At 44.4% G+C, this 12,514-nt stretch overlaps 1 pseudogene across 1 annotated transcript; it reads right to left on the bottom strand.

Annotated features, from left to right (window-relative positions):
• Window positions 1–440: 440 nt before the first annotated feature.
• LOC309818649 (cathepsin Z-like) lies at window positions 441–1,475 on the bottom strand (annotated as a pseudogene). The gene is made up of 2 exons: window positions 691–1,475; window positions 441–508 (listed from the first exon to the last, which is right to left on the bottom strand). The product of its transcript is annotated as a cathepsin Z-like (transcript).
• Window positions 1,476–12,514: the final 11,039 nt, after the last annotated feature.

Consider the following 12,514-nt stretch of genomic DNA (forward strand, 5'->3'; position numbering starts at 1 on the left):
CACTACCCCACCATTGATTTCAAGGTGACAAAGGAACTGGTGATAAGTCTGAACTGTTTTACCTCTTAAATACATCACAAACCATAGCTGCCAAATCATCTGATGAAGAAAACACAGGTCACATCATTCACTGTCTGGTGATCACTCTTCTCCAGGTAGATGGTTCGCTGCCATCATCATGACAGGAAGCAGTCCTGTGCAGGTGCTAAGTCGCCCCCCTCAGACTCTCCCCTGGGATCACTCTTTCAGCCCATGAGGCATTTTGACGGGTGTCTCTCCTCCGTGCTCAGTGCCGTTACCAGGCGTCAGATACTTGAACATCAACCCCCAGTTCTCTCGAACCATGGCAGTACCAACCCAGTGCCCATGATGATGGGATCCCCTCTGGTTACGGCTCATGAGATCATTTCTTTAAGAACTGCTCGTTGGAGACGTCTGCCTTAAACGATGGGGTTCCCAAATGTGCAACAGCTTACAACAGCAAGGTTGTAATCGGCATCCTTCCCGTCTTTTGGCCTCTCCCGTTGCGGAGCACAGGCTCCGGACGCGCAGGCCCAGCGGCCATGGCTCACGGGCCCAGCCGCTCCGTGGCATGTCGTTTCCTCCCGGACCGGGACACGAACCCGCGTCCCCTGCATCAGCAGGCGGACTCTCAACCACTGCGCCACCAGGGAAGCCCACCCTTCCCACCTTTGTAGGTGCTGGTCACTATCCTCATCCAGCCTTGCTCGCCCCATGAATTCCGGACAAGTCAGTACTCCATCCCATCGCTGACGCCCCACCCGGCCACGGAAATGATGTGGTTTATGTAGGCCTTGTCATGGTATTCAGCATAGATGCCTCCAGAGTAGTTAGACCTCTTTTCTGTTGCCATCGTACCGCCTCTGATGGGATCGTTTGTGTAGATTTCTACCATCACCTTTTCCCTCCTGGAGACCAAGCCATAGTCGCCAACTTTCCAAAGGGTGTAGTTCTGGATGACACGGCGCTCTTTGAATTCGGTGCAGGTTCCGCACTGGTTAAACTTGTCACACTCTTGGTCCTTGGCCTGGTCGTTGTTGCGGGTCTCGTCGGGGATGCGGCGCGGGCGGGCGTGCTCCCACCCCTGCAGGTGGTCGCCCGCCTCCCAGGAGCCGGCGTTGCCGCCGTCGATGACGTGCTACACTGAAGGCCACGCCCCCTTGCGCCTGTTGGGGCTCCGGTCGGCCGTGGCGCTGGTGCCGCCGTCCTGGGGGATGTGCTGGCTCCTGGTGACCCTGGCGTAGTTGACCCCATCCGCGTTGCGCCAGTCCCAGCTCTTGGGCAGATCCGATGGGGACAGGTACTCACGAGGCCGGGGGTATGTCTTGCGCCCCAACTGCGTGAGCTGTTTCCCGCCAGGGGCTGACAGCCCGGGCGGAAGTGGAAGCCGGGCTGCGCCGCTCCACCAGCAGCAAGAGCAGGCAGAGCAGCGGCGGCGGCCTGAACGACGCCATGGACCCCGCGCCGGTGCGATCGGACCCCCAGTTCTTGTTTCTTGAATCACATCCTTCCAGAACTCCCCATTTGTTACTTTCTTAGACATTTGACATCTAAATCTAAGACTAGAAGTGAACTCTAAACCCTCATGTCTCTAAATTTCAAGCGCCCTGCCGTGGTACATAGAACCAGCCTCGAGGCAGGAGTAGAAAGGATGCTCGTCGACTTCTGCTGTGCCTGGTCTAAGCTTGGCTTACCTCAGATAGAGTTCTGGCTGCCTTATTTTCAAAAGGTTCCTGCCTTTCCTGAGAACTCAGAGAGGTAACATCCACACCAGGACTTAGGCACTGGGCCCCACCACCCTTTGTAACTGTTTTTCTCATTTTGTACCAACTCTTCTTGCTACTCTCCTTCATGTATTTGGAAACTGTCTCTCGCCGGTTTCACTCAGATGACCTACTAAACTGTTTTCTCTGCTCAGGTTATTAAAATAGAAGTTACAATGGACTTGAGTCTTGGTTAAGCCTTAAGTTTGCTGCCATCCGTTAACAGTCTACGCTGGTCTAAGTGATGAACACAGATGTGCCCCTGGAGTAGCTAAAGGCTATGCTGAGAAAATAATATGCTCTCCAGGAGCATGTCTTCTTCCCCTAAAATGCATGAGGTTGTGTCTGCACCAAAGATAGAGCAAGGTTTTCAGGGCACAGATCTAACGGGGAGGATGACATTCAGTAAAACTGCCTTTAGCACAAACTCACAATTCTATCCAGTTCTCCTCACACCTTGTTTCCTCATAAAATTAGGCAAATATTAATAGCTGCAGAATTTTGGTAATTACACAGTGTTTCATACTGCATCGCATAACAGTATGATTTCCAAGTTAGCCTGAGTACACTATTATATTCCCTGCAGAACCCCAGAGCGTAAGGGAGAAACCATATGATTCCCAAGTGTCAAGCAAGTGACAATTTGCCTGGCTCTGCTCTGGAAAGGCTCTATTGTAAAATCAGTAAATAAACTAGAAAGTATAGAATTCTATATTTACTATAGTAAAGTATAGAATAGACTACACCTTAGTATAGTATACTATAGAATTTTGGTAACTATAGAATACGCAAAGATAAAATTCAAAAGCTGCTCAAACCTGCTCAGAGGATGTTAAAGTACAGAAAAACAAGTCAATGGCTTTTATATAATGAAGAAATCGCTGCGTTCATTATTGATTCCCTCTTCCAAAAAAAAAAAAAAAGCCACATTTCTAAGTTCAGTGGCAGGAGAGAAAATACTCATCTCTTCCTGTCATTCCCAGAAGTAGTGCTGGAGAAAATATAACCACCCAGGCGTGTCATTACTACACTGAGAAGGGTATTACTACACTGAGAAGGGTACACCCACAGGTGAAGCGGATCCCCAGCCGGGTGTAAGAGGTAATGAGCAGAGCTCTAGTTTGTAGGGAAGCATAAATCACAGAACCGTTGTACTTCAGAAACTGCTACATTGTAACCAAAGAGCTGATAATTATGTCAATGAACATTCTGCCTTCTCTTTACTATACTCATCTGTTTGCTTACAAAACTAAAACCTATAAATGTTCTTCCCAAAGGCCATATATTTCTGGAAAATGCAGAAAGTTTCACTAAAAAGAGAATACTAGTTTGAAGAAAGCATTTTATTTTCATAATGTTTTTGTTAACATGTGTTCATTATCTTTATATGAAATGGGTTATTCAGTTAATTATTTTTATAAAATTAAAATACCATATGTAAGAGGGAAAGTGCAGTAAAGAAAGCAAAACTGCAAATTGTGGTAAAAGTAGCTGGTGGTGATGGTAAATTTTAGCCCACTAGAAAAGGGGGTCTTTTGACCCCCTTTCAGCCAACCTTTATCAGGCACCCTATGTGCCAAACACACACCATGCCAGATGCTTTAGGAATACAGGAAGGCAGTATGACAACTGGTCTATGCCCTTAAGGCATTTTTAGTTTAATTGGAATGAACAGTGGTATGTAGATATAGATACAAAAATCAACAATTCTAGGACATGAGCTGTGCAGTGGTTAAAAGTACAGACCTGGAACCAGGTCGCCTCAGTTTGAATCCCAGCTCTACCACTCAAGGCCAGGATTAGAGTGAGACACTCCCCTTGGGCACAAAATTTACAAGGGTGCCAAAAACTTGGTGATCAAGATAAATAATATTTTAATGCAATATTTTTAAAAATCAAAATTAATACAAAAAACTCATGATGCACAAAATAGCAAAAGTTTAAATACAGACAGGCTCCAACAATCCTGTGTCAAGTCATAGTGGAGCCCAAAGCAAAAGAAAAAAATGTGTGTCCCTACATAGATGTTTGATTTTTTTTTTTTTTTTTTGCGGTACGCGGGCCTCTCACTGCTGTGGCCTCTCCCGTTGCGGAGCACAGGCTCCGGACGCGCAGGCTCAGCGATCATGGCTCACGGGCCCAGCCGCTCCGCGGCATGTGGGATCCTCCCGGACCGGGGCACGAACCCGCGTCCCCTGCATTGGCAGGTGGACTCTCAACCACTGCGCCACCAGGGAAGCCCTCATTGTATTTTTTTACTGTTATTTTTTTTCTGGGACATTGATGGGGTTGAGGAAATATTGAAAATGAAAAAGTAGGTGTATTAAAAATCACATTCAGTTTCAATATTTTATTTTTACTCAAAATAGAATTTATTCTAATTTTACTTTCCTGGCTTTCAAGGAAGCAAACTCATCACTTACTAGCTTTGTAAACCTGAGTGAGTTTCTTAACCTCTCTGTCTTAGTTTCGTCCTCTGTAAAAATGGTAGGGCAAACAGTGCCACCTCACAGGGTTGTTGTGAAGGTTAAAAGAGTTATTACGTTTTAAGCACTTAGAACAGCACCCTGTCCAAATTCTCTCCAAGGTACACCTTTGCTATCACTGTATCTTTATTATATAGACAGTGAAAGTTTTAGAAGATCAGAGATAAGAGATCAGCTCTAGCTGGGATGATTGGTCACTCATTATCTGCTATATCACTGCACAAGAACATATGCTCCATGGGGGCTTGCTCACCACCTTATACTTGGGTCTACAATAGGTCAAGCCTACGATAGGCACTTGATACATACTGTTTCATTGGACAGATGACAATCAGAAAGTTCTTCACAAAGAAGATGGAATTTGAGTTGGTTGGCCTTCATTAAATGATAGGAATAAAATTGCAGATGATGAGGGAAGGTATGATGATATTAAGTGTGTTGAGTTTGAGTTACTAGCAATATATGCAACTGGAAATATCCACCAGTCATATGGAAATGTGAGGTTAGCACCTGGAAGAAAGAACCAAAGTGTAAAGTTGGGCATGATTCACATGGTTGTGATAGGAGCATCACATAAGTAGATGCCCTCTCTAGAGGAGCAGGTGTGTACAGGGCATAGCAAAGAGCAAAGGACCAAGATGTGGAGACAATGACTGGATGAGTCTGACGAGGAGCTGGGGAAGACATCTTAGAATTCAGGATGACTCTCAAGAAGTAGGAGCCGCCACATCGTATGACATCTCCCTGACTCCTAACACATCTCTGAAATAAGTGAAAATGATCTGGATTAGATCCTTAAAGGTGCTCGCTAAAAATTATTTTGTGTCTTCCAAAAGCTGATGAAAGTTCAAATGAAACATTTAGCAGTTAATAGCATAGGGAATTCCCTGGCAGTCCACTGGTTAGGACTCCGTGCTCTCACTGCTGGGGGCCCAGGTTCAATCCCTGGTTGGGGAACTAAAATTGAGGCTAAAAAAAAAAGCAGTTAATAGAGTATTATTAACATCATATATTTACTTCTAACTACATTCCAGAAAACATATTTACAAGCCATTTATTAGCTCATGGGGGATAAGCTGGCATGATATACACTGCTGGTCACCTGACTTAACCTATCCCTTCCTCTCTTGAGAAAACCCAAATTTGGTCCCCATGGCCAGGTGCCATGGAAAGGGCACCGTGGTCAAGCCCTGAGGCGGTGTTCTCAATTCAATTCTAGCCAGTGAGACATGAGAAAAAATCTGCTGGGTGGGGGCATAGTTCTGGGAGAAATTTTCTTGCTAATAAGGAGTGACAGGCAAGAAGTAACCATTCCTTCCCTCTGACTCTGGAAATCCTGCTGGGATTCGGTGCTTAGAAGTGCTTCAGCTGTCTTGGGACCATAAAGGAGGAGCCGATGCCTAGAGGGTGGCAGAGAGGAAAGTTGGATAGAACCTAGGTCTACCATGATGTCACCGAGCCACTGGATTAACCAATTCTAGAACCAACCCATCTCTGGCCTTTTAAATGGAACAATAAATCCCCCTATTGTTTAAACCCATTTGCATCAGAGTTTCTGTGACTCAAAGTCAATCATGGTTATGCGTTTAAGAAGACCTGACCTTCCCTCATCTAGTGATTCATCAATTTTACCAGAATCCAGCTTTCATATGTGTGGGATGAATTAGACCTGTAAATTCCCAAAATGGGGATCCTTTTCTTCTTGGAATCAGCATCTATAATGAATAAAAGATTTTAGCATATGCTTGTTTTAAATGTATCAGTAAATTACTAGGCTCACACACCGACAGAGATACCTCACCTAAGCTGCCTTGCCACACAAGATTGGAGACTATAATAATAAGTGGACTCTATTCAGAGAAGCAGCTGGGACAAGGGGCTCAGTAAGAAGCTTGATTGTGGATTACATGCTCTTTCATTTGTTACACAAATATTTGTTTCCAGCTGGAGTAGAAGTCCCATATTAATTAGAGCTAGAATTGCTGACTTGATTTACAGAATGTAGACAAGAAACACTCCTCATTCCTTACTCTAAAAAGTTAGAGGGGTAAAGGAGGGAGTGACATTATTCATACCAGAATAGCTTAGAGATGAGGTTGCATCACTTATGAAACTTTAAGAAATCAAAGAAGATAATGACACCAAATACAAAGCCAATTAACCCTTCTGTCTGGCAGCTGATAGCATTTCAGCACTTCCGTTTTCTTTTTCCCCTCATTAATTTTAAATGCTATTGACAAGACTTTTCTTTAACCTATTAATTTGTTTTTATTCCCCTCCCACCCCACGCAATGACTGCTCTCTCCCTTCTACCATTTGAGCAAAGGATGCTTGCGGCAGAGCATAAGGCACAAGTTGCCTGCAATACATTTTCCTTCTTTTGTTTTCAAAAGCTTAAGCCATTGATTAATTTGTGGGGTGCGTGTATGGTAGGCGGGTTGGGGGGACATGTAAGGGAAACATGAAGAAAGTGGAATGTTCATCAAACTAAAAGATTCCAGGAGACAGGAGGCAAGGACAGAGGTCTATGGGTCCCTCATGCATCAGGGCCCAGAGCCATCTCCATAATAGTGCCCTAAGGAGGTGACCAAATGTTCAAAGGCTCAGCTTTATAATACACCTAAAGAGATAGAACTCTAGGCAGTAGCCTTGCCAAAGGTCCCCAGGCTCTAAGTGCCACAGGGGAAAAAAACAGAGCCAGTAGGTTTGAAGGGACTGTACTTGCCAGGGCAGTGGGTGTCTCAGAGGACACCAATACAGTCCAGGGACTGAAGACCAGAGGGCCTTCCCCTGTATCTTGGCACTATGAGACCCGGGGCTTCCAAACAACCCTTGGGGTGAGGAGGCTCTGGGGGGCAGTCAGGTAAGCCTGTGGGTATATTTCCTTTTTGCTGTGTAGGAAAAGGTGAGGTTGAAGTTAAGTTGATTTAAATACATGAAAAAACTCAGTATCCCTTGCCACCTAGGTCTGCGGCCTGGGAGTCACACCTGCAAACATTGACTATTTAGGGCCCTTACTCAGTGAAATTCCTCTCTACATTAAGTTAGTTGTGTCCACTTTGGTAACATGCCAGAAACCCTTGACTCTAGACTTGTCTTAAAATCTCTAAGTACAGAGGCTCTCACGTGGAGGGGCACAGCACACGTGGTGCCAGACCATTCTAGATAGAGACCAACTAGCAGCACCAGAAACACCTCTTTGCATTTGAGGACCGGAACATCAGACGGCCCAATCTAATGCTTGACTGCAAGCAGCAGAAGACAGCCATGCTCACTTTTTCTCAGCTGGAGTGCATTGGGAGGATATTGAAGAGTTCATAGGATGAATGGGAGGGCTGGAGGCCAAGACTCAGGAAACAGGCTGGACACCAAGAGAGGATGGGCAGTAGGGACCACAGCCAAGGTCATGCCACAGGACTGTCCGCCCCTGCTAGAACTCCACTGCTGCCCACAGCACGACATCATCGCCGCAAGTGGTTTCTGAACCATCTCTGAATCTTTGCTTCACTCCCTTGATATTCAAAGTCCCAGAGAGGAGGGTCTGACTGGCTGAGACTGGTTCCTACCCTGAATGTCTGGCGTAGGGAGGAGGGATCGCCCTTGATACAGGGTGGAGCACTGCACCTTGACACACAATGTGGCATTGCCTCCAGATGGAAAGGGAGATGCTGAGCAGAAAACAAACTAGCCCACGGTCCACTACATTCCCAGCCACTTAGGGAGAACAAAAGGGTGTTAAAGTTTTGTAAGCTCCAGCTTTAAATGAGCTACCTTGGAAATATATTTGCCTTATTTCCTGGAATCTAGCCCTGTAAAAGCTTTACACAGGCTCGTAATTTCACTCCCAGATCAACTTGCAACCCATGACCCTGATTGCTGCCCGGTACTTGGCCCTGGATCGCTTCTCCTGTTGATTTTAGATTACTATAGCAATTCCCCGGCTCAGGCACAGAGAGACCTGCCAAGCACCCACATTCAGAACAACATTTTCACTTTATCTCTCCCCTCTTACCTCTACCCTGATGCCCATGAGTCCTGTTGGCTACCTGGTAAAGTTAAGAGGGAGGATAAGCTTAAGGACTATAGAATTAGAAAGTATTTTCATCTCCCTACTTAGAAGCAGAACTAAATTCTCAGAAAAATAGGAATATGGCCTGTTTTTTAAGCTCTTCAGAGGCAGGAAAACAGTGTCCTCGATACATCCAACAGTAAATAAGACACAAACTGTGTTTGAAGATTCAGGAGAAAACAGAAAACACTTGATAAAAACGGGAAGGAAGGGAGGGGAGGGATAAATTAGGAGGTTGGGATTAACATATACACACTACTATATATAAAATAGATAACCAACAAGGACCCACTGTATAGTACAAGGAACTATACTCAATATTTTGTAACAAATCTATAAGGGAAGAGAGTCTGAAGAAGAATATATATTTATAACTGAATTGCTGTGCTGTACACCTGAAACTAACACGATATTGTAAAGCAACTCTACTTCAATTTAAAAAACAAAACAAAAAAACAGGAAGGAAGATGCACACACACAGGAGGAAGAGTCTGTCCAAGGGGTCACGACAGTGGCTGGGGACATAGCGTCCCCACATCTATGATTGCTCCTGGCTGCTTCGCCAGCTTTGGCCAGGCGGACATAGTGAGCAGACAAAGCCTCTGTTAGAGGTCAAGACCTCTCTCACATCTGTCAGCGCTGGAGGGCAAAAGCCTCAGGATCTGTGTCTGACCAAAGAATCTCCTTTTTTCAACCTGTTTTCAAGAGGTTCATTATGATGTGAGAGGGGAACACACCCTCTGGAAAGGGAAAAATTAAGTGAGGTCTAAGGGCACTGTTCAAAACTACAGCTCCGCTACACACCTACAGTGAGCACTACAAAGTCTTAGAAAGTATTTATAAGCCGTGAATACCAATGCTTAACGGATGCTAATTCATTGATTTTCTTTTAAAAAGAAAAGCTGGGAAATTTTAAGTGAAGGCAAAATCTTTCCAATGCTTCCTGTTCTAATTTTCCTTAACTTTTTCACTCGGTTCACTCTGTATGTGAGGGTCTTGTGTTGTCGGTTGGGCTGAAGGGAGGGCTAAGTCACCCCAGACCGTGCTTCCCTCAGCCTTCCCCAACCTGTGTGTAACTGAGTGTGCCTATTAGCAGGGCCTTGAGAGCCACAGCACCAGTGGCCCCAAAGTTGCCCACTGGCCAACAGTGAACAGGTTCTAGCCAGCCCTCCCTCAGGTTTGGACAGCTGCTTTGTACCTAGCCCTGAGGTGGGGTGGGAAGTCCGGACAAGACGAGGCAAGCTTTTGCTGAGTTCTGTGGATGCATGGGGGCAGGGAGCCTGCTCTGGGCTTACTCCACGTTAGGCTCCCAAGTGGGAAATCCAGGGCAAAGTTAGAGTCCTGAAGGAAAATAGAGCAAGTCTGAAAATTCTAAGGGCTCCACTGAGACACAGAAGCCTGTATGTCCTCCCCGCTCCCTTTCCTCATAGCTGATCACTCTGCTAAAGGAGATTCTGCCTCATGCAACAGCAAGTATGTTAAAACAGGAGGAAAGTGAAACGATGTGCGGCTGATTTTTCATCCCAGGTGAAGCCAAAGTATATAGCAATTATAAATATTATATAAAATATAAATAAAATATCTAATATTAAAGTTCCTCACAGCATTTTCTTAAATATGGGCTGAAGGTCATGGAATGAGGTTTTTGTGTGACTCACATTTATTTCTTTCCATTTCTTAGCTATCACACGCATCCCACAATAAAAGGTTTTCTAGCCTATTATTACTTCAGGAACACTAACGTTTCTCAGGGGACCTCCCTACCCCAAGGAGTTTTTACTCTATCTCCAAAGACGATAGAACTATCTCAAACAGTGTGTCAATTTATGGGCTTAGTTAAGACATAAATTACTCGGCCATCAATCAGATCTGCATAGATTTGCTATATTAGACCAAGGTGCACATCTGAGGGCAAGCCTTCAGCTGGTCAGAAATTCCCAGGGTGAGTTTTACAAGCAGTGCTGGGACCCTCATGCCTCCATGGCTTTTGTTGTAAGTTGTTGTCTCTCTTTTTTTTTTTTTTTTGCGGTATGCAAAGGTCACTGTTGTGGCCTCTCCCGCTGCGGAGCACAGGCTCCGGACGTGCAGGCTCAGCGGCCATGGCTCACGGGCCCAGCCGCTCCGCGGCATGTGGGATCTTCCCAGATCGGGGCACGAACCCGCGTCCCCTGCATCGGCAGGCGGACTCTCAACCACTGCACCACCAGGGAAGCCCAGTTGTTGTCTCTTGATCATGATGTTATGAGGTTCAGAAGAAAGTGAAAAATGACTTCGATTTCAAAATGGAAATGTAATATATGAGTTCAACAAGATCTAGGTACACTACATATTTTAATTTATAAAGATGCTCCCAAACTTTACCAGCGTTCCCTTCCTGCTCAGCAGATCACCCAGCCTCCTGCTTCATAAAGAAGGGAAAGGGCATCAGGACTGATATCTCCCTCCATTTCTCTCCTTTCTACTTCCTAACTTGCATTTTCACTCACCTCCTTCTTTCTAGCTGAAGGAATGTGTACCCCCCTCCAAGACCCACATGGTGCTTCTGATAGTATCCCCACCACCTGGACGCCTCAAACCATCAACAGCCCCCATCCTCTTTCTTCTTCATTTTCTCTCTTGTTAGTAATTCCCCCTCTCCCTCTTCTCCCTGAGAAACATGGTCAACGCTCTCCATCCTAAAAAACCTCTCAGTACTACTTCTCACCTTCTCTCTGCCAATCTCCTTGAATCCACTGTCTTCCTGTCTCTTCACCTGCCACTCATACCACACTGATTGCCCTTAATACTAGCTTTTTTCCCACTTACACTTTCTCCTTTGGATGTTTACATCTATTCTCATGGAGTCACATATTACTTAAAAACGGATAATTCCAAAGATCTACCTAGCCTTGAACTCTTGTCTGAGTTCCAAACCATTTCTAAGTGCATACTGATCATACCTACCTGGGTGTACCAGAGGCACCTAAATAAATAAGTCTAAATCCAAACTCATCCACTGTCTCATCTCTTCTCAAACCCACACCCCCAGAAAATGCCTGAATTTTATCTACCTGAGTTATTACCAAACATCAGAAATTCTAGTACTTCCCTGATGGTCCAGTGGCTAAGATGCTGCACTCCCAATGCAGGGGGCCCAGGTTCGATCCCTGGTCAGGGAACTAGATCCCACATGCCGCAAGGAAGATCCCGCACGAGGTAACAAAGATCCCACGTTCCACAGTTAAGACCCGGCGCTGCCAAATAAATAAATAAATATTTTTTTAAAAAAAGAAAGAAATTCTATAAACAGGAAAAGACTACATATGTTAAATGATCCCAAAGATATAGAGGAATACGGGGGAAATCTGTGACACCCATAAAAACAAACAAACAAAACACTAAAGAATAACCTAAAGGATTATTGAATAAAGAACCCCCCAGATTGACATATATACACTAATTTGTATAAAATAGATAACTAATAATAACCTACTGTATAAAAAAATAAAATATATATATACTACCATAGTAAAAAAAAATTTAATAGCAATTCATATGCACATTATTGTGGTATTACTTGCATTTCTGTATCTGATTCTTTCTGGAGGAGTTTAAAGGTTAACTTGATAGTTTAAATTTTATTGATAGATTTCCTTTATGCTATAAAGGCAATACGTTGTGTGTTTATGCTTGGATGCAATCTGGAATAAAATGAAGTAATTTTAAGCTCCCCCCCAAAAATACATGAATTACAAAAAAAAAGAAACTCCCAAAGGAATATGGACAAATATATTAGAATAGTGAATTAATATGGTATCTTAGAGACAACTGGTGAAGATGAGACATCTAATAATTAAGAAGTCATTAACTGATGGTACTTGCTTGGATTTAATTTGCTTAGGCCTACCATTTCCAGTTGAAAAGATCAAAGGACATCATTACCTGGAATATGGTATCACTGTTGGCAAAGTGGATTTGCCTGCTGAATCTGCCCAACACAGCAGGAACATGTGCTTCTAGAAGAAAAGTAAATGTGATTTGTAGCTTTCCATGCTCACTTATGGTAAGAGCAGACACCACAGTAAGCAAGCCCTAGAAGTACCAGGGGAAAAAGCCAGCAGGAGAAGATGGGTGTCAAAAATCTTCACTTACTCCATGTGCAAACAAAGTTACACACGTCACAAATGACATTCACT

This window comes from Grampus griseus, assembly GCF_964374135.1.
Source record: "Grampus griseus genome assembly, chromosome: 2".
Lineage (NCBI taxonomy): Eukaryota > Metazoa > Chordata > Mammalia > Artiodactyla > Delphinidae > Grampus > Grampus griseus.